This window comes from Mus musculus, chromosome 9 (genome assembly GCF_000001635.26).
Source record: "Mus musculus strain C57BL/6J chromosome 9, GRCm38.p6 C57BL/6J".
Classification (NCBI taxonomy): domain Eukaryota; kingdom Metazoa; phylum Chordata; class Mammalia; order Rodentia; family Muridae; genus Mus; species Mus musculus.
In genome coordinates, this window is record NC_000075.6 from 73,947,061 (window position 1) to 73,967,649 (window position 20,589).

At 39.5% G+C, this 20,589-nt stretch overlaps 1 protein-coding gene across 7 annotated transcripts in view; it reads right to left on the reverse strand.

Moving 5' to 3' along the window:
* Positions 1 to 20,589, reverse strand: part of Unc13c (unc-13 homolog C) — a 528,734-nt gene that overhangs the window by 467,639 nt on the left and 40,506 nt on the right. The window contains exon 2 of one of the 7 annotated variants that reach the window (XM_030244179.1): positions 20,233 to 20,277. The exons of the other annotated variants lie outside the window; for them this stretch is intronic. The gene's annotated coding sequence lies outside the window, so the exon portion shown is untranslated. The remainder of the gene's footprint in view (positions 1 to 20,232; positions 20,278 to 20,589) is intronic. 7 annotated transcript variants of the gene reach the window in all.

The following is a 20,589-nucleotide window of genomic DNA, read 5'->3' on the forward strand; positions in this document are numbered from 1 at the left end:
AGCTGCCAACATTTAAAAACAAATTTAAAAAAACAACAATTTAATAATAAAAAAAAAATCTAAAAACATTGACCTGAAGACCAGCTACCATAGACACACAGGCTATATGTCCTAAGATAGAAGAGTGTCTCCCTTGGCCTGTGAAAAATGCTTACAACAGGGAGCAGTGGGTGGGGAAACTAAGTTAGTATCCTGACTGTCTTAAATGTAGGTTAAGTTTCATTTGGTGATAAGGCAGTAATTGCCAATAGCTTCCTGCATTGTCCTGGATACAGATTTCCTGCATGGTAATCCTAGTTTAAACTCCTCATTATGTAATTCTGAGAAAGTGGCCAGCCTTATCCTCTGCCTGAGATTATACAGTTAGGACACTGGGGTAGAAATATAATCTCCTCTCAGGGAAGTGTAAGATATAAATGAACTAACACATGAAAAGTTCTTACAACAGTGTCTGAACACAGAGCCCCCAGCCCAGCAACTCTTAGCTGTTGCTAGGACAGAGAAAGGTAGTGGCAGGAAAAGAGAAGCAACTAGATTACAAGGGTATCCAATGAGACCAAGGCAGACATGGGATGCAACTTCAGACTCCATTTAAGTTGAAGAACAAGCTGAGAAAGATACAGACATCCTACATAAGCAGATGGAAAAAAATCCTAGCACCTGTCTCCAGAGACATGTTTTACTCCTGAGATTTTACCTTCCCAGTTACTATGTCCCCTGTCCCTCTTCCCCATGTCCTTTTGTCACAGAACCAGAGCAGCCTCAGGAAAAGCACTGTTGAATTATCCATGAGACTCATTTGAGACACACATAAGTGGGGCAGGAAAGAGCTGACATGTAATGAGCATGTTTTATGCTCCAGAAACTTGAATTATCACAATAATCCACACTGAGACACTAAAGAAGGCATAACTGTGCCTGTTAACATGGACATGGAAAGCAAAAATTCAAAGAGAAGAAAAGTAGCCAAAATATAGATGGTTGAGTAAAGCATTTAGATAGTCTGGTCCTTGGTCAGCTAATATGAACAGTACCTGTAGTGCTGACCCAGCCTTTAAGATATACACATGCATGTGTATGTGGATACTCTGTTTTTCAGTTTACTCCAACTAAAATGACATTCTGGTGATAAAAAAAAACAAAACAGAAATAGAGATAAGTGTGTGTGTGTGTGTGTGTGTGTGTGTGTGTGTGTGTGTATGTGTGTGTGTGGGGGGGTGAGGGGTACAGAGCCAGCTAGAGTCATCTAATTCTCAATTACTGCTATTCAAGGGTTTCTGCTATACTCTTTTCCTTTCTTATGTTTAATTTCATAGCACACGTTATACTCCATAATGAAATTTGAGAGTAGGAATTAAGAGGATAGTTGAAGATTAAAACACTGGGCTGTTGCTGTGGGAGGTCTTAATGTTGATGTTTAATTATTACTATATACCAACCACTATAAAACTTATCTTATTTTTCATCTCTATAATATTTGTATGAAAGAAGCTGAAATGTTGAGCTTTGGGAAATTCGTGCTAGATCATGCAGCTAATAAGCAATATCCCCCTTGGCTCTGGGCTCCAGATTTGGATTAAGATACGAAATTTCTGAAACTAGCCTTAATGAAATCATTTTTATTGGTTAACAGTAAGAGAACTGTTCAATGTGACTCAAGTTGGATAATCCGCATGAACTAAAGAGTTTATTAACTTTTACAAGAAGTAGCAGTTCATGGCTAGATCTTTACCTGAACTGAGTGAAGACATTTTCAGGTCACGACATGATTTTATAGTTCTTACCAAAAACATGCAAGTCAGAGAGCTGAGAATTCACAGTTAGCTTTCATGGAGAAAAAGGGAGACAAAGAGGCTGGGCTGGTTAAAATGTAGACCAGCTGCCTCCCCAATCCCCAGGTTCTGGGCTTGACCATGAGACTGACTCAACTCTGACCTTGACCCTGGACCAGGAGCCTGAGCTTGTTACCTGATGTTCAGATGTTCTATTTACTACTCTATTATCGGTTTAGTTCTGGACAGATGTGTTGGACTTACTCATCCATGACATTAACTTTTAAAACTTTAATATGTATTTTAAAATATATATTAGTTATATATTATTATTAAAATAATTAAAAATATAAAGGCATTTTGCTTGCATGTGTGTATGTACACTGCACGCACGCAGTACCTGCAGAAGTCAGAAGAGGGCACTGAATTCCCTGGAACTAGCGTTACAGGTGATTATGACCTGCCATATGGATGCTGAGAACCAAACCCAGATCCCCTGCAAAAGCGGCAAGTACTCCATTGAGCCATTGTGCCAATCTCCAGACAACTGACTTTACCTTAGTCACAGTCCACTGAAATTAGGGTTATAGTGAATCCCCATAGCAACACAGCATGAAAGTCTCTACTTCCCTCTACAATAGTATTCTGAGAGTGAAGACCTTAGACTAAATGTTATGGTCACTTTAAAACAATTTTCCTGGCTGGGGAGATGCTCAGCCAGTAAAGTGCTTTCTGTGCAAGCATGAGTTTGGATCTACAAAAACCCACGGGGGGAAAAGCCAGGGGCAGTGCATGTTCTTGTAGTTCCAAAGCTAAAGTGATGGAGAAAAGAGGACTCTCTTCCTGGGGCTTACTGGCCAGAAAGCCTAACAAAATTGCTGAGTTCTGGGTAAAAGGGAGAGATCATGTTTTAAACAACATGATTGAAACATTCAATGCTGAACTCTGACCTCTCCAGGCAGGTAGATACACACATGTGCATGCAGACTTGCATCCAAACACATCCACAAATGACATAAAATTCCCACCATACATGGACACTCACAGCTGTAATCCCAGCACTTGAGTGTATGACACATGAGATTCACAGTGATTTCAAAACAAATCCATGCTACACGGTGAAACTGTCTCATATCTAGTTCTTCTAAACATAAATATTAGTGACATATAAACATAGAGTGTCTATGTGACAGTAAAGTCTGTGGTGATTCAGAAAGTAGTGGACTCAAAGGTACTTCTAGTCTGGTGAGAAGGCAGAGTTGAGAAGAGGGAACCTTTAAAATATTCATCTGAAAGAGAAAGCTCTATGAACAGGGAGCGTTAGCCAAACTGATGCTCAGGTAGCTTTGTAAGTAGGGTCCTTGAAATACTACAGAGGAGAAAACCAGAGTATCTGAGGACAGGATGGCGAGCCAGCATTACCAATAGCCAATAAAGAGCCGCGGGGATTGAAGAGGAGGCAAAGCTTGGGTAAGTTAGGACAAAGCAGATGATGAATGAACAGGATAAAATCAAAGATCAAATGGCCCATTATTCTAAAATGTCTTCACAGGGTTGATGAAGGTTTATATTTGTTTAACAAATACTTTCATAAGAACTAGCAAAAGGATTATGTGTGCGATGTGACAAAGTCACAGGGATGACCATTGTGAGAGCACAGAATACTGTGCTGTGGCTGTCCCCATGTGTTACAGGTTGGCTTCCTTGAGTGATATGTAGTAGATGGTTATTCGGCCATGTAGTCTTGAATGCAATTATGAATTCCTTCATCTCTCTTTTTAAAAATAATTTATTTACTTAGTTATTTATTCATTCATCTATTCATTTACATTGTAAATGCTGCCTCCCTCCTGGTCTCCCCTTTTTGTAGAGTTTCTTCCCCTTCCCTTTTCCCCTCTGAGAGGGCAGCCCCATTGGCTCCCCACTCCCACCGCTGCATTCTCTGTAGAGATGTGCATAATCCTTCCTCTGTCTTTATCCCCTGTGTTTCTTTTTGTCCTCCTCACACAAAGTACCTTCTCATAGACAGAAACAAAGCCAGAGGGACAGCTGACATAGTCTAAAATAGCCCTAAGTTGTAAGCCAAAACAGATCTTTTCTCTTTATAAACTTAACTACTTGAATTGTTTGGTTATAGTAACAAAAAATTGGAGACCCCCACAGTATCACATGTTTAGGGAAGCTACTGGTTATTTTGTCTTTCTAAAAGAAGAATCATTACATAGACAGACACTAACATGACCAAACAGGAATAGGCCTGTAGGACTATGATGGTTAGTCTACTCACCAACTTCACATAACCAAGAATCCCCTGGTAGAGACTCTCTGAGGACTGTCTAAGTCAGGATGTCCTATGGGCAAGTCTGTGAGTTGTTGTCTTGATGGTTAATTGATTTAGGCAGATCTAACCACTGTGCACAGCACCCCTGCCTGAGCAGGAAATCTTGAATGTGTAAAAGTAGCCAATCCTAGCTAAGCACCAGACTTAACATGCATTGATTCTCCCCATACTCTTGAATGTGATATGACTCTGTGCCTTAGGCTCCTGCCTTGATTTCTCTGCAGTGATGGACTGTAACTTGGAATTTTATGCCCAATAAACCTTTTGTCCTCTAAAATTTTTGTCAGGGCATTTTAATCACAACAACAAAAATGAAATTAGGGCAATGAGCTATCCTAAACGAAGATTTGAAAGAAAACCGTACATTCACTTAACTACCACCCCGGGCTTCTGCACTTGGCTCTGGACATGGCTTCCTACTGCTCCACTTACCACGCAGTGTGTAACTCTGGATGCAGCCTGTTCTGTATTAAAAGTAAGAATTTTAAATTTTAATGAATGTTGCATAGCACAGATCTTAAAGGCTTGCATAATTACATTGTCCACTCCTGGCTTCTGCTTTAGACTATTAGATCCACTGCAATTCTCCTCACACAGAGGAAGTTCAGCTGATTCTAATTCTTGGATGAAAGCCAAATATTTATGCTTTAAAGCACTCAAGCAAAACTGGGTGTGCCGCTCATTACTAAAATTTAAATTAGTGTCACTACACAAAGTGGCAATTTCATCATTTTCCTAAATTACGGGATGCTTTTAGAGTAAATCCCAAAGGACGTTACTTCAAAGTGCCTAATAGCAAGACTTCCTTTAAAATTTTCAGTAAAGACACCAGATTCGCTATAAGATAGTTAATACAAGTTCCTAATGAAGAATTCAAGCATCCAATTCTGATGTTTGGAAATCAGCAGTACTCTTATTATAGACTACTCGAGTATACATGCAAAGTCTCTTCAATTCAAAACTGAAACAACACGTAGCATCAGCCAGTGTTTGCCTCAGTGATACCTGAGAATAACCACAGCAAACAGTGCACTGAGAGACCACAACCTGATAATTTTTAAACATGCAATATTTTCAAAGGCAAGTGAGACTGTCTTCTGAATAAATTCCTCTGGTTTTGAAAGAAGCATAAATAAGTGACAATCCCTGAGAATGGACACTTTCTGAACCCTGAGAAGTTAGTGTCAGCCTCTACCAACCTGTCTTCCAGAGTTCCTGCAAAGATACCTGGCATGACTGAGTTGGGTCACTTGAAGATTCCTTCAATATTGTTACTCCTTTCCCTGACTTTCCAGAGTGCTGGTTGGTCCCCAAGGGCTCACACTGAGTCACTCTCTGAGAATGCTGCTTCCTACTCTGGGTGTGTGGAGGAGGGTGGTCATTCTCTTTCCTTAGGCAGCCTAGAGGCAGTGACTAATAAGTGGGGGTTCATATTCCTGGTTCTTTTTCTTTAGTACAGGGAAAGTCCAAATATCAACACTTCCTGTGGGATTGTTAAGATCTCTGCTGCAAACATTCTGCAGCTCAGATTTTCATATATATAAGTCAAAAGATACACTGTGCTTATCTATTTCATGGTCTGTTTCCCAGGGAATCTAACTGTAGAAAGTTGGTACCAAGGGAGCACTGAAGAAATGGCTCTATATGAGACTATACACACACACACACACACACACACACACACGCACACGTGCATGCGCATATATATATATATATATATATATATATATATATATATATATGGATCTATCAACTGATGCTTTGCAAAAACAGGCCCTGTAGTATATCAGTGAGTCAAAATTACCATTCTTATAGCTATAAACTTCAAAGTTATATCAGTAGGAAGGAAGCAGCACACATAGTATCTTGAATATCTGAAAGTCTCAAGGGAAGAAATGATTGGCACTGTGAGATAGAATGACTATTGTTGGAATCTCTTGATACAGGGCAGAAAGACAATGATTAGCTAGAAGCAATTTCTTACTAATTAAAGGGTAATTCTAAAACTATCTATGTCACCAAACAAATAAATTCTCATTTCTTGTAGCAGATACTGGAAAAGCTAAGCACCCCGTAGAAGAATTTGTCGTTATGAAAGAGAAGACTTCAGGTAAGGTTTAATTCCCATCTTGAGCAGGTTGGCCATCCTACCATTGGGTTCTTAGTCATGGGAGAAAACATCTGTGTTAATTTATTTCAATTTCCTAGACTTGAGGGCAGCTGTAATTATAGAGAGTTCAGTCCAATTTAATAACTTTGACCTAGTTATTTCCTCTGAATTCTCTAAGATACAAAAGAATTCCATGTTACCATTCAGGGGTAGAAAACCCATTCTTCCTTGAAGGCAACACAGAAGCATCTTTATAGAGAGATATTTATTTTCTTTCCATCAAGAAGACTACCACAAATATTACCTTGAACGTGTACTCCAACAACTTGAGTAAAGTTTTAGCATAATTAGTCAACAATTCCCAGGGTCTGTTAACTGAGGCAATAGAGAACCTAAAGAAATTATTGAAAAAGAGAAGAACTAGATTCAGTTTTTTTTCAATGAATGATGATGGGTATGAGTATAAAAGGAAACAATTTAACTCTATATTGGCATATATTACTAAATTTATAGAAGCAAAAGAAATAATAGATGGTCAAGAACAGACTTGGACTACGGATATAGCTCAGTGGTAGGACACTTGCTTAGCATGTGTGATACTATAGCTTCAGTCCTCAACACTAAAATAAATAAATAAGTAAAGCATGCATTAGTAAATAATAAATAAATAGTTTTTCTAATAAGATTCATAGATGTTCACGCTACTGGCAAATATCTACTCTTGGTATTGATCCTATCCTAGCTTTGAGCTATTTAACTCTATGTTTACAAAATATGCTTGGTTTTCTCAGGATCACAACTCCTAGAGATTGCTAATGGGCGAAAGAGAATGATAATGGTAGCTGCTGCACTCTACTTGCTGGGTGTGCTTCAGACACACCCCTACCAGTGAGGTTTATGTATACAGGAATGTAGGGGAGTATGCTTTAGATATTCCTGTTGTGGAGAGAAAAGAACTGTGCCCAGGCATCATAAAGCATCTTTCCCAACACCACAGCTCTAACAGTGATGACACCCATTTCCAAATACAAATTAAGACCCTACAAACCAATATTATCTACACATAAAAAAAAATGTGACTCTACAATGCCTACCTACCCACTTTATAAACCATTTAATCATGAAATACAAACATAGCAATATAGTGGGAAGGTTCTTCGTATTGTACAATAGATATTCCCATAGCCTTAAATTTGTAAATATTTTATAATTTTTATGTTTTTGTTTTTAATATTTATTTTCATTTTAATTATGTGCATGTGTGTGTTTGCGTCTGTGAGTGTGTATGTGCATATGAGTACATGTGCCTGTGGGGTCAGAAAAGGGTTTTAGAGCCTCTGGTGCTAGAGTCACAGGCGGTTGTGAACTGGCTGATATAGGTACGAGGACATGAACTCAGGTCATCTGCAAGAGCAGGAAGCACTGCTCACCTCTCCAGCTCCAGTGGTTTTTGCTTTTTTTCAATTATCATACAAAGTAATGAGCTTCATTATGACATTTTCACATAAATGTATCATATTACTTCATTCTTATTCATACCCTCCCAGTCCAACACTCTTGAAGGTTTTTTTTTTTTTTTTTTTTTTTTTTTTTTTTTTTTTTTTTTTTTTTACAAATTATTTCTCCAGTGAAGGCCCACTAGCTCTCAGCTTGAATAAAATGTCCAGTCGTGTTCATATTCACTGGTCTGAATGTTGGAAGTGGAGGGGACACATGTGTAGAACACATTTTAATGATCAAACCTTCATCTGCCAGGCAAATGTTTCCTATCCTGCTCAGGAGCTCCTTCCTTTGCTCCAAGTGTTGAGGTTCTTGGCTTTTATCTGGCCTACCGAATACGCAAGAATACAGTTGATGACATGCTTATAGCTAATGTGCCCTAGGTCTGTGAATTTTCTGAGATACATGTAAGGCTTTGAGAATAATGATGTGTTGGCGTGCAGGACAGAAGGAGGATTAAGAGTGTGCTTTGATTAAAAAAAGGTAAGTCTTTAAAAGAACAGAGGATTGTTTTGAGATGAAAAGGCAAGTGTCACATGAGAGTCAGCAGGCTCTCTGCTGTCATATCAGCTGTGCTTTCAGATGACTTCTGCTGTGGCTAAATGACCACTTCATCATTTCCCTGATCACAAAATGACAAACAGTGAGGTAGCCCAATCACAAAAGAAGTCATATGCACTCACTGATAAGTGGATATTAGCCCAGAAACATAGAACACCAAAGATACAATTTGCAAAACACAAGAAAATCAAGAAGAGGGAAGACCAATGGGTATATACTTCGTTCCTCCTTAGAATAGGGAACAAAATACCCATAAAAGGAGTTACAGAGGCAAAGTGTGGAGCTAAGACAAAAGGATGGACTATCCAGAGACTACCCCACCCAGGGATCTATCCCATAACCAGCCACCAAACCCAGACACTATTGCATATGCCAGAAAGATTTTGCTGAAGGGATCCTGTTATAGCTGTCTCATATGAGGCTATGCCAGTGCCTGGCAAATACAGAAGTGGATGCTCACAGTCATCTATAAGATGGAACACAGGGCCCCCAATGGAGGAGCTAGAGAAAGCACCCAAGGAGCTGAAGGGGTCTGCAACCCTATAGGTGGAACAACAATATGAACTAACCAGTACTCCCAGAGCTCGTATCTCTAGCTGCATATGTAGCAGAAGATGGCCTAGTCGACCATCACTGAGACGAGAGGCCTCTTGGACTTGCAAACTTTATATGCCCCAGTACAGGGGAATGCCAGGGCCAAGAAGCAGGAGTGGGTGGGAAGGGGAGCAGGGCAGAGGGACGGTATAGGGAACTTTTGGGATAGTATTTGAAATTTGAAATGTATATAATGAAAATATCTAATAAAAAAAGTGTAAAAGGCACAGACATAACAAAAAAAAAAGAAAGAAAAAGAAATAGTTTGTCTAAACTCTGAAGCCCAGCTTTCCCTCTGAGTTCCTTATTAGCAAAAGGCAGTACGTGTTTGCTACAACTCTGACACGAAAGATCATGCTAGCTAGTTTTAAAGTCAATTTGACACAAGTTAGAGCCACCAGAGAAGAGGAAACCTCAAATAAGAAAATGCTATAGATAAACCTGTAGGGCATTTTTTTAATTAGTAATTTATTTGGGAGAGGCTAGTCCATTCTACTCTGGGTTCCTTAAGAAAGCAGGCTGATCAAGACATGAAGAAAAAGTCAGTAACCAACACTCCCCAATGGCCACCATATCCTCCAGGTTCCTGCTCTGTTTGAGTTCCTGCTATGGGTTCCCTCAATGGGTTGTGATTCAGTGTATATAAGCCAAATAAACCCTTTCCTTCCCCAAGCTATTATAGTCATGGTATCATTGCAGAGTTTCTTATCAGCACCAAGGACACAGAGCACCTGATGGTTCAGCCATGCTGCCTGCTGTGGTCCAGATCTGTTCATCTATGAATTAATGCGAGACAGGTTATACTTTTGCAAACTGATAAATTAACATAAGGTTATTGATTTACAAGCCAATTTAACCCAGTTTTGAAGAAGACAAATTGCCAGTTCTTCTGGGAATTTGATATCAGTGATAACTTGGAGATAAGTTTACAATTCTTCAGTTTAAAAATTAAGAAATGCCTCAACAGCAAAAACCACAGCAAAATTGCCTTACTGTCTAACGTGCAATCGAATGTTTGAGATCAAACAGAAAAGGAGACAAGCATAGGCTCTGCCAGGCATCATGAATGGAGCACAAATGTTTTTACATTGTGTTAAGAATGAATCTGTAGTTTTAAGAACTCATGTGAGGGATGGTCTTTTTAATTTAAAGCTATTGACCTGCTGGGTATATTTAAGAACTTCTTAAGGGAATTTTTATCCCATTTTATCTTGAATTTTCTATTGAGTTATTCTTTCAGGTAGAAACCAAGAAAGATTGCCTAGATCTTTTTTTTTTCTAAGCAATTAAGCGATGCTCATCAATCAGCGTCTGCAGACAGTTTTTCAAGGTTGTAATTGAGGTCCTATAACCTTGCCTTTATTGATGAGTACAAACCCAGCTCCAGCATTCAGATAAGAAATATCTGATCACAATTTGGAGTGAAAGTATTTAACAGATTTCAAAATATTGAGCAGTGTTTGAGCACAGAAACATCTTAATTTACTTTATGATGTGTCATGGAGACTATACCTGATATCTTTATCTTCTTCCCACAAGACCATAAGCTGGGTAAGAATGGAGACCTTCCCATGCCCAGGGCTTGTATGCTTGTCAATGCAGACTGGTTAACTAGAGATGATAAAGACAGATTTATGGGAGATCAAACTAGCTAAAAACCTAGATGTAAACTAAGATGATTTTAAACTTACTAGAAATATGAAGAGGTCAACACTTTAATTATTGGGCAACAGTTATTCATTGTGTTCTGTACTAGGATTGAGGGATAAAGAGTGAGAGCAAAACAGTAGTCTCCATATTCTATGAAATCAACTAATAGTTATGCAGAAAGAGATTTCAGTAAGCAATATGATTATACACACATGCACACACAGTATAATAAATAAAACTTGAAGTGACTTATCTATTTCTATTCTATACATTTCAGGTGTATCAGTAGGTCTGCTCATTCCTTGTAGTCTCTCTTTTATCCAGAGCTAGCTTTTTACCCACTTTGCTTGGAGAGAATGTATTTCCAATTCCTCCTAAACCACTCCTCATTAGTGTCTCATTAGTACCCAGTTTTATATTTCCCTTTTATAACGGAGGTAAGAACTTTTGAAGGGAGGCCCTGCTTCCTTCCTTCTGTAGAACCTAACTCAACTTGCCATAGCTTAAATCAAAACACAAAGGCCTTGACCTCTGCTCATCACCGCATGCCATTCCACCCCACAAGCATTGCCTCTGTCTGACTTGTTCTTTCTGGCTGAGAATCATAATATCATCTATTGCCTCTTACTTAAAATATTAAGATACATTTTGAGCCCTATTTTATTGTTCATGTCAACAACAAGAGTTGTCATATTGTATCATATTAGAGTCATTTTAATCTACCAGGGTGACCTTCCCCCTCACTTGTACCCAATGCATATTAGTATCTCACTGATTTTGCAGAGATCTCACTCCTTTTAAGAAATCTCACAACCTAGGTTGACACTAGCAATAACAATCCAAAGGGAGAAATTGTTGATGGACACACCAGGAAAGCCAAATTTTTAAGCTTCCATACAGGTCAGTCCTGTTATTCCACATAGACATGATTGGTTTGACAGTGAGTTATTCACAGTTCTACAGTTAACTCAGAAAGACGCCCCCCCATTCAAGTTCTGACTGAATGTTGGATGAAATGAGAATCCTCAGAGACCAGAGAAACTTTTCTCAGTCAGAAAGGTACAGAGATTCCCTCCATTAACCTAAGGCTTACAGCAAAAAGAGGAAATTTAAACACTATCACTTCAGCTTGCTAGGGTCTCCATTGTATGGATTTGGTGGTCATGTTTCATACCCATCACTTTTTACCATGGTCCCTAATAGGTCTACCACATCTACTTCCTCAGCCAACTGCTGAGTCCTCAGAACTGCTCTCACTCAGGAATATGGAAAGTGAAGGCTTTCAGCTGCTTTAGTTTCTCCGAAGTAGCACACTCATTATGAATTGCTTTTCTGGGAAAATGATAGATTTGGCATGACTTCAATCTACTTCAAGGATGTGTGTGAACCCAGGTGTGAGTTCTTAGAGTATTTTCCTCAGTGCCGACATCCAATCTGTAGTTGATAAATTACTTTCCAAATGATCATCTTTCTATTAGCTCCCAAATGAAATGGCACTGCTACCCCTAAACATCCCTTATCACTGATAGTGTATTATTGAACTAAAAATATCTGCTAATCAGTTTCAGATATTTTACAACGTAGTACTAAGGAGAAGTCTTGAGAATTTTCTATGCCATCAAACTAATATATACGCATAGAGAACTCAATATTACGTATAAGATGCCAAGTCTCTTTTTTAAAAATATTTATTATTATTCCTTTACTGTATGTGCATGAAAACAACTTAAAGAATGCAGTTCTCTTTTATTACATGTGGGTTCTTTGATCTAACTTATGTTATTAGACTTGGCAGCAAACACCTAAACCCACAAAGCCACATAGGCAGCCCTCAGGTCTTTATTAATAGTACCTTCTCTATAAATACCTATTAAATTTATCTTTCCTTTAAAGCTCCTGTTGCAAATTAGTTAGAGCCTCACCAAGTTTGGATTCCTTCTTAGTTCACTATGTTCCTCCATTAAAATTCAAATTATCTTTATCGCTAATTTTGACACATATGGTAATAACTTTTTGCATTTGAGTATAAACAGGCATGGATTCTCCATTCATTTTGATGTGGTATTAACCTTATCTCCTGCAGACGTTTCAATAATCTAGAAAGCGTGGCTGCTTGACAAGGTATTTCTTCAGACTGAGAAATTTAAAGACTGTGGTCTAGAATTTTATGATTTTTAAGGAGACTTGAAATTTGTCCCACATTTTGTGGATTTTAAATTTTCTGCATTTTCAATACTCTACTCCTCACTCTCATAGAAACGGCTTCAGATTCTGAACACAACCAACCAGCAACATGTATGCTGCAGATGGAGGCTGAGGTAGAGACAAACAGAACTTTCTAGAAGAGAACCTTAAGGCCAAGTGTCTGGGAAACAAGGACTCCAAAATTTAGATACAAGAAAAGTTTGAGTGATGCATCAGGTTTGTCCCAGTAGCTTCTGGTTCTGATTCTTCCTAATTGCAATTCCCAACCTTGTAAGTTCAGATGAGGAATTTAGGCCTTCCCCTTTCTCAAACTTTGTTTGTTTGTTTGTTTGTTTGGTTGGTTGGTTGGTTGGTTGGTTGGTTGGTTTTTGTGTTGTTGTTGTTGTTAAATTTCTTCCCAAATAAAAATACTAATGGAAATTTCATGTATCCATAATCAGGACCACTGTATCTATTTTAGAATGAACAGGTGCTCTCAGAATCCCTCCCAAAAATAAAAACAAAACCGAGTGTTGAATGACTCCTGGATGTTTTACTGTAACTGCGCCTCTTGACGGACACACGGGTAGCTGGATGCAGAGGGACACACATTGTGAAATTAGTGAAATAGGAGGGAGTTAGGCTACAGCTGACATCAGCTAAAAGTTAGTGTGAGAAGACTGAGATCAGAGGCGGGGCATTCAGTACACAATCAATCAGAAAATACTGTTACTGCAAAAAAATCAAACAGGAAATGACATGTAGAGTTTTGTCTCCGAAACCCCAACCAAGCAGGGGAAGCAACCACCATTAGTAGTTGATGTGGGCCTCTACGGTGACATGGCTCTGACCTAGATAGAGCTAAATATGCAAGTCCTTATTACACATCCACCTGCTACCTATCACATGCCTATACCTCTTTGGCATTCAGCTGGAGTGTTCAGGAGCCCTTTGTTTACCCAACGCTCCTGAATTCTGGTGCTTTACACAGTATGACTGGATTAGAATTGCTCTTCTGTCCCTTCCTCTTCAAGGCAGCTTCTAGGGTTGATGTTTCTCCCATCATCTGTTACTCTACTGCCACTGGGATTTGCTGTTCCCATACTGTGAAAAGCAATGCAAGCGCCTATAGGGATCTCAGGGCCATAGATTTCATCACGAGCAGGCTGCTCAAAGCTACTCTGATTTGGTCCAAATGCTGAGGTCATGCCTAGATCTTGGGACATGGTAACGGTTGAGTTCTGGCACTGAGTTCATTTCTTGCCATCTCCTACTCTGTGCATCAGGTTCCTCCTTCCTTTACTTCTTTTTCTTACTAGTAACTGATGATAATATGCAATGCAAATTAAATATGAAATCAAACACATCTATGAACAGACCATTGTAAATAAAGATGTTTTTAAAAAGTATGGTGACAACTGTCAATTCCAGCTAGTATTCATTGAATATTCACCATTTATTATTTTAATCATTTCTTATGAACATTCTGGGCGCAATGATCTTTATGATGTCAATACAAAACAATTGAAAAAACAAAACAAACAAACAAACAAAAAAACTCCAAATGACCACATTTTACATAGTCACTGATTAGAAGGGGTTTGTAATAGAGCCAGGCCCATTCTTATGAAAACTTATAGCGAATCCCTAGGAGTCTAAACTTCAAGTCCAAACCGCAGGAAAATCTAATGATAAAATGTTTGATTTGTTTATTAAATTAGACAGGTAGTTTAGAACCATAAAAGTCTATATTTGAGAAGTGTTTGGAATCTATAATCTGAGCAAGTGGAGCAGAGATTAGGGAAAGAATGCCAGAATGTCAAGAGAGCAGGCTGGGATATGCTTGTAAAGGAGGTTCTTGAAAAACTAAAAATTTTAAGCTTTATTTTATTTTTTCCCATTTTCAGTGTGTGTGTGTGTGTGTGTGTGTTAAAGTTTTATTGCTATGAAGAGACACCATAACCAAGGCAACTCTTAAAAAGGAAACCATCCAAATGGGGCTGGCTTGCAGTTTCAGAGGTTTAGTCCATTATCTTCACGGTGGGAAGCATGGCATCTTGCAGGGGACATGATGCTGGAGGAGTTCAGAGTTCTACATCTTGATCCTCAGGTAGCAGAAGGAGACTGACTCTGTGTGTGTGTGTGTGTGTGTGTGTGTGTGTGTGTGTGTGTATGTGAGAGAGAGAGAGAGAGAGAGAGAGAGAGAGAGAGAGAGGAAATAGCTTGAGCATTCACAACCTCAGAGCCACATCTCCATAGTGACATGCTTCTTCTAATAAGGCCACACCTCTTCATGGTACCATTGCTTAAGGACCAAGCAATCAAAGACAGGAGTCTGTGGTGGCCATTCCTATCCAAACCCCAAGCCACCATAGTGTGTGTGTGTGTGTGTATGTGTGTGTGTGTGTGTGTGTGTACCGCATTTGTGTGCATATATGTTTTGTGTGTGAGGGTAACATGTTTCTCTCTACGTGGAAACCCCAGGGAGCTACCCAGAAACATCTTTCTTTACTCTTCCACATTAGTTAAAGAGGCAGAGCCTTCAAGAAAACCCAGGATTCACATAAATGAGTAGTCAGCTTGCTCAGGGGAATCCTAGTCTCCTCCTTGAAGTCTGGAATTACCGGCAAGCGTCCATATCCACCAGCATTTACAGAGGTTCTGTGGATCTGAACTCCTACCCTCATAATTATTCACGGAATACTTTAACCTCTTTGCCTTGTATCTGGCTTTTGAACTTTATTTTAAGCGCACAGAGGTGTCCATGGAAACCTTTGGGGACAGTGATGTGTGTCATGACATTTTTTTAGGACAATTAACTTGGCAGGCACATGCCGAGCAGATGCTCAAAAGAGGTCTCATTGTAGATGGGAAGACTGGGAGACTGGGTCAATGTTCTAAGAATAAAGTGTTGAGGATTCGGAGCAGGGTTGGTAACAGCAAATGAAGCATAACGGGGGAAGTACAACCTGACGAGGGCATGTGAGCCATGTTGAAGAGCAGAGCCCTGGGGACAAGGAGTCTAGAGCCTCCAGAAATGAGGCAGTCAGCGGACAGAGCCATTCAGGAGAAGCTGCTGCAGACACTTGCCTTCTAAAGGTACTGTCGGTAAGGAGAAGTAGGGCGGCCACTTGTGAAATTTAGGTCACCCAGTCTAGAAGAAGGTTGAAGCAGGGGGTACTTGAGTGAGGCTCAAGGTGAAGTAGACGCAGGCAGAGAGCAACTGTAGTGACTCTAACTAGTGTGTATCTAAGCAAGACATTTATCAGCTAATACTTGTGCCATTATGCCCAGCAATTATCTTCCAATAACGCATCAGCGCATTGTTGTATAACTATACACACCGCCCCATCTCACAGGCTACTTTCTAAGAACTGTATTTTATTTTTTGACACATATAAAGTGATCTATGTATTTTTGTGCACTGCCAGTCAACCTTCTATAAAGCTGATAGGAAACATTTAGTTTTCAGGGGCTTCGCTAGCTAAGGTTGCCAATTTGGCCATGAGACTCTGCAAGTTTTTTGGCGGGGGCAGGGGACATATGTTCATGGAGTATGTACACCCAGAGAGGAGGACCACACATAATACATATCTATTTTATTTTTAAAAGCAGTTTTCTATCAGTGACTCTGAAAATTGATGCGTTAAGTTCCCTGCCAGCATTTCTTACTTCTTGGTTTCATAACCCAGGATGATCATGAACTCACTGTATAACTGAGGCTGGCTTTGAAGTCTTGATATTCCTGCCTCTAATACCCAAATGCTCAGATCGCAGGCATGTACCACCACACCAGGCTTACCATTTGTTTGCCAGGCTTCCTTGGCCAATGGAAGCACTTAATTGAAGTCTTTTCAATTGAATCAATTGAAGCTGCAGAAAAAATGTTTTCACTCCCAGATACAGGGGTTTCTCCAAAATACAGCTGGCCCTTTGTATGCACAGCTTCTGTGTCTATAGACTCAACTGACTGCAGACCAAAAGCATTTCAACTTTTTGCTGGGAACAAACAGGCACAATTGATTTCCTGTCATTGTGCCCTAAACAATCTTGTGTGCCCACAGTTTCTATGGCATTTATATTCCATCAGAACTATATGTGGTGACAGTTTGGGGGATGTGATTCGGTTGTATGAAAATACAACAGCATTTTACATGAGGGGGCTGAGCACATGTAGATTTTGGTGGTATTTGTTGGATTACTAAAGCCATCCTCCTTGGGTGCCAACTCCTTGGATGCATATATATATATATATATATATATATATATATATATATATGCCTTATTGTTTGAAGGAAAATAGTTTGAAAGCAAAGTGGAAGAATACTGCTTCCTTACTCCTTCAGACAAACACAGACTAGTTATACATTTTCCAGCCTACTTGGGAAATCAAACCATATCCAATAAACACCACAGCTACCTCTCCAATGGAGTCCATCTTACAAAGCCCAAACAATAGTGACCTTACAAAATGCCTGACCTGTGCAACTAGAAGTGACTTTCTGAAGCAGATATCCAGACAGATTCACAGATAGGAAAGGACAAAAAGGAAAACAATGCCCGAAAATTACCTAGCTCGTGAAAAACTGAGCCAAGATGTTTATAGTACATATTGCTGTTTCCTGCTGGACTCCTGTTGATGTGTGGCATTAGTTATCCAGGAATGCCTCCCTTGAAACTGCTACCTAAGAGGTTTCATTGATAAATCACACAATTTTTTTTCAGTTTTTAAAAATTATGTGCCAGTTAATAATGGCATGGTTCAGAACACATCTGACCCTCTACCAGCATCCCCAAGGCTGTGTCCACAGTATTCCCTCTTGGAAACTGCCTTCACTGACCACACCTAAGCTATCAGCTTCTCTTACACATAAAACAATAGAGCTGGAGCTGCAGAAAAGGCTCTGAGCTAAGAGCACTTACTGCTCTTGCAAAGGACTCAAGTTCAGCTCCCGGGATCCACAACTGCCTACAACTTCAGTTCCAGGGGATCTGATGCCTTTTTATGTCCTGTTCTTGCATGCATGTGGCACACTTAGAAACAAGTAGGTACAAATATACATGTAAATAAATATTGAATAAAATTTCACACAGACACATATACATACACACACAGAGTCACCTATGCCAACACTTGTACTCGTCTGTCTCATGTATGTGTGTGTGTGTGTGTGTGTGTGTGTGTGTGTGTGTGTGTTGCATGTGTCTGGGAAAGCTATTCATAAAGAATATTGTCTCTAGTTATGAAATATGTTAAGCAAAATATTTTCATGCAAAACACTTTTTCTATAAAAAAAAAAAAAAGACAGATTGCACCCAGATTCTACGATTCTAAATGCTAAGAAATAAGTTGTTTTACCAAGAACAGGATGGGAGGTGGCTGAGACTGACTGTGTGAAGTGGAGATGGCCAGGGTGGGACCTCAGAGTTCTCAGGGGAAAGAAGTTGTTTGAGAAGGCAACTCACACCGCGTGATTACCTTTAAACAGAAAAGCCTTAGCTATGATTTATCGTGCTGAGTTGATCTTAGAAACCGGTATTTATTTTTACAAAATATTCTTAACTCTCTGTGGAGGAAGAACAGTATAAAACCTGTCCTGCATGCAGGTTATAATAATTTTGGCATGCAGAGGCTAACGGGTACACCATAACTAAAATATGCAAAGAGGCGGGAGTGTGTATGTCACTTGGCACACTTCCAGCCTTACGAGTAGCAAAGGCATCATGCCATGTGTCCTCAGAATGACTACATTTCCTCTGGGAAACTTCTGCTCAAGACGTTAGGAGAACTTCTCCTGTCTTCCTCACAAGTTTTATGTAACACCTTTTATTATATTTATTTGTGGTGGGGAAGCTTGTGCGTACCATGGCACGGTCCTAGAGTTTAGAGGACAACTTATGGGAATCAGCCCATTCCTTCTATCACGTGGATCCCAGGGGTCAAACTCGAGTCCTCAGGCTTGTTGGCAAGCACTTGTACCTGCAGAGCCATCTCCTTGGCTCCTTCTAACTCTTTTTTTAAAAGGCCGGAAGCAGAACAAACACTGCTGTGGTATTTGTTATCTCTGGTGATTCCAACACCAGGTATTCAGTCTTCTGCAGGCTCCAAAGCTACAGGCTGAGAGGGCTATTAATAAACCTCCTTTAAAAACAGCTGGAAAGGAATTAAAGCCTTTATTATCCAAACACAGATAACTGTGGGCCCAGAAATGATTTCTAACAATAGCAAAAGATACCAATCCAATCTTTTGGGTTTGCAATTAGCACTTGAGTGATAGTGTTCTAAATGTACATGACTAAGTAAGTTGATACTGGGTGGCAGCTACAATACAGTTAAACAATAGCTTTAGATCTGTAAAGGTATATTCTAGAAACAAATTTAGCATGCACTTACAATTCCCCAAATTCCTCCCTCAAAGCAAGGATTGTACGCATATCATCATCACGTGGCAAGGTAATTTCAATGCCTTTAATAATTTGGGGAAAGTTCTTGTGTAGTAAATGTTAAGTGGATGAAAGAATACACACCAGAAGCCAAAGGTGTTAAAACGAGAACACAAAATGCAGGAGTCCCATGCCCCTAAGAGCTCAGAGAAGTTGTATGTACTACAATCGCTGAGGAGAAGGGAGGAGGGGAAAGTGTAGGAACTTCCTGGACAGATATTCAAAGACACTAGCTGGCCTTAAATGAGCAAAAACATGCAAGTGTTTCCTTCTCCACTGACCCTACCATCAATCACTCCCTATCCTACGCAAAAGTACTTCGAGTAATCGGTCTTTGCAAGAAGAACCTCCACGCTTGCACCTGTCTGCAATGATCCATGGGCTTTTAAGGAACTCCTTCTGTTTGCCACATACCTCATTGCTAGATACTAAAAGAAGAGCAGCTTTAAGAGGTATCATAGGACCTAGGAAGAAACTGGTTGATGTGGTTAGGAAGAAGTACACCGAAAGAGACTCCTTGGGGCCCATTTCACACGCGCACCTCCGATTCACCTGCACTCACACTGGTTTGTCCAGGTGCTGAGCTCTTGGGAAGATGTTTCAAAATGTCTGTGATTAAAGTCCAACAGGAAAGAACTGCTTAGAAAACAAACTTGCATCTTCCTCGCCTCCCTCAGATCTAAGTCCATGATTCTGCTGAAATAAATCCCAACCAAATGCCATGTAGTTTGAAAACAAATTAACTTTTTGGGTTTGGAAAAAAAATCAGTTCTCACTTGCCTATGAGATTCAGATATTCTTTACCCAATTTGGCATCAGTGTATTATTCTTAAAGATAAGCATTTATACAGTGCTCTGAAATTATTATCACATTTCTGCTAGGATGCCTCATCTACAGATGGGTGACCTGCACCACAGCACATGTCAAAATCCAAGCAACACACTGCGCTTCCTGCTCCCGTAGAGAAACCCTTTCTCTATCTTCTGTTCTTGTGATCTCAACAGCTGCTTGTAGATATCCACCCTATTCTAGTACATTCCACTATCCCAACAAGGACTTTGTAACAACTCATTACCTCATTTTGGTGTAAAGCCCAGCTCAGTACTCCAGACTGCTGCCACTTGGCAAAAAGAAAAAAAGAAAGAAAGAAAGAAAGAAAGAAAGAAAGAAAGAAAGAAAGAAAGAAAGAAAGAAAGAAAGAAAAGCTAAGTTTTACAAAAACAGAGTGATGATCTTCTGCATGGCCAAAGGTGCATAACTGATTTAAATCCTATTAGTTCTAATCTATAGCAGCTAATATATCATTTTAAAAAGTAGAACAGGAATTAAAAGTCAATGTCCTAAAGCTTTAGAAAAAAAAAAAAACCCTGTCACATAGACATGCAGAAGATCTAGAAACTATTTTATATACACAAGAAAGTATCGACGAGTC